Here is a 2,869-nt window from a genome sequence, read left to right on the forward strand (position 1 = left end):
CACTTTGGGCCAGAATCTGGCTAATTTTGCAAAAGGGAAAATGAAACCAGAATCTTTTGTGAGAGCAGGGTGCTCCTGGAAGAGCTCCTATACAATGAATGACAGCTTATTTTTTAATCTGAACAAATGTTAGAGTTTTAGCAGATCATTACCAAACCCCAATGTCATGTGAGCATTTGTTATAATTCCTGTAAATTTTTCCTGGGAAACTGTATCTTTGTCAGTGAACATATCATGCTCAAAGTTTGTTAGAGATACGGAGGAGAAGCTACTGGAAGCTATTGAACTGGGATCTAGTATGTCAGGGTCTGGGAAACTTCCTCCCTTTTCTGTTGCCTGGAAAAATTACCTATATACCTTCCCACCCAAGATATTCATTTCTTTTCTTTTTAAATATGTAACGCTTCATGAATTTGCGTGTCATCCTTGTGCAAGGACCATGCTAATCTTCTCTGTAATGTTCCAATTTTAGTATATGTGCTGCCAAAGCGAGCACCAAGATCTTCATTTCTTTTGTTTAAAATGATGATATGGGTTCTACCTTCTTAGTCTCTTAACTGAGATAAAGAAACAATTGAATTGCCCAAGATGACCAGGAAAACTAACCAGACGGTTTCTATATTATTTCACCATATAAGATAGACCTCTCTGCTTATATTGTGCTAACTAGGTCTGGTAGTCAAAATGGGCAAAAACAGATGGGGCTTCAAGTACAATAAACGTGGTCTTTGTAGCACAGAAGACAAGGCTTCAGGCTCAGAGACGGAACTTGAGTAACCCTAAAATAGAGACATAGTAACCTTGTTTGTTTATGCATTATGCTTATTTCTAATTTTCAGTTTGTGCATCCTTGCCAATATTAAGTGCATAAAGGTGGATTCTTTTCAATATGTCCTTATTTTTTCTAAAAAAAAAAAAAAACTAGAAGCTGTACATATTAGCCCTCTGCTCCTGAAACTCCACACTCACAAGAGACTATGGAAACTTTGAATGTGAAAGCATTCTGCATGTTTTTGTTTCTTACAATAATTTTTAAGCATATGGCATTATTTTAACCCAAAAGAGAGATTACATCAATAGTTTGGTATTTTTCCTAATCAAGAAAATGAAGATAGCCCTTTTAACACAAAACCATAGGAGATCTGTACTGGAGACAGAGATATTTTCCTGGGAAATAATATATATCCTTATCACTAATAATTATACACTCACCAATAAGTCTCCTGGTTTTCAAATAAGTATTCATTCCTGAATTTTCTCCAGATACTCTCACTACCCAGAAGGTCTTTTCTGATGAGCCAAGGGATTAATCCTAAATCACTATTACTAATTTTTTTCCATCTAGGACACTCCAGCAGGACAATCTACCTTCCCTCTGTGTCCTCACTGTCCAAGTAACCAGCTTTCACTAAGTCAAACACTATATCGCGGCCTTGTTAAAGTTAAAAAAGAAAAAAATTCTGCTTAGGAAGTGGTAATTAATACTTTGATATTTGTAATTTCTATAGTTTGATGATTCAGAGAACCAAATTTTACTTCTTAAGCCTTGCTCAGTTCAGATCTAGGGGAGTAGTCTGTTTCTCACTGTTTGCTCAAATAGTTTAACAACTATCAACTCATGCTGATTGTAGATACAACCCATTGTGAGTAGAGAGGTTATACAATGGATTGTAAGAGTTGGACATTAAAGGTATTCACAGCCTAGTGATAACTCTTAATGTGGCAGGACAAGCAAGGAATAATAAAAATTCTCTCTGGGAAGATGCCTGTTTTCTTGGATAATCTTTGATAAAGAGATGCTATCTTTATCTTTATATTGGGGAAACAGGCAGAGAGATAGCAGATAACTGAACAAGGTTATATGAATTTCACTTATATCAGAATATAAGAATTTGTGCCTTAGTCAACAGAAGTTCAGTAATTTCTTAACACATCCATACTTTTTCTGGACTGCCAAATGATCTCTTATTACAAAGATTGTTTCTTACATTATTTAAAATTTGAGGCATGTTATATTTATAAATTATTAAGATGATTGAAATAAAATCATAAAGCAAAAACAGAGGACAAAAGTGTTTGTGATCACTTTACCAAGGGGACCATGCTTCTTCACACAGAACACCTCAATTCCAGAGAAGAACATCAGAGGCTCTCATTCAATCCAGATTCCAAGGGGCATTCTTTCTTGGGGAGCTAAGAGGACTCCCATTCTTGGTCTAGAATTTGTTGTTACCCTGCCTGAATTACATACCTTGCCTTTCGGGGGGTGGGCCACCCCCCCCCCGTAACACTCAGAGGTTACTCTTGGCTATGCATTAAGAAATCTCTCCTGACTTGGGGGTGGGTGGGATATGAGATATCCAGGGATCAAGACACGGTCCATCCTAGATCAGAAGTGTGCAAGGCAAATGCCCTACCAATGTGCCACTGTTCTGGCCCAAACCTTGCCTTTTTTTTTTTTAACTAAGATAAAGGGACACACCATTTGGGAAGCAAGACTTGATTTCAGTAGATGCTTGCAAAAGCCAATTCTTTCCACATCTTTGCTTGACTAAGAATTTTTTTTCTCCAGCAAAGGCAAAGGACTTGTGAAGACAGAGAATTTGCTGATCATGTGAGAAACTGAAGCTGCAGAGTCCAGCATCATTCCTGAGTCCATGGTGAAAACCTTCTATAATAAACTAGATTCGGGACTCTAAAGTCCTAATCCTTCTTTTACAGCTCATTTCCACTCTCCACACACAGACTGAATATTAGGAAAAAAGCTCATTACTGTTCTGAGAGTTTGTGTCTTTGCAGAAGAGGATTTTTGGAAAGTGATGCTTTCTTTGCTTTGTTTCTGCTTCCTTCTAACCTGCTTGGTCTCAGG

At 37.3% G+C, this 2,869-nt stretch overlaps 1 non-coding gene across 1 annotated transcript; it reads right to left on the minus strand.

Annotated features, from left to right (window-relative positions):
• Positions 1-389: 389 nt before the first annotated feature.
• Positions 390-496, minus strand: LOC126025113 (U6 spliceosomal RNA). The gene has a single exon (XR_007501159.1). It is a non-coding gene; the product is annotated as a U6 spliceosomal RNA (small nuclear RNA).
• Positions 497-2,869: the final 2,373 nt, after the last annotated feature.

Source organism: Suncus etruscus, chromosome 12 (assembly GCF_024139225.1).
Source record: "Suncus etruscus isolate mSunEtr1 chromosome 12, mSunEtr1.pri.cur, whole genome shotgun sequence".
Taxonomy (NCBI): Eukaryota; Metazoa; Chordata; class Mammalia; order Eulipotyphla; family Soricidae; genus Suncus; species Suncus etruscus.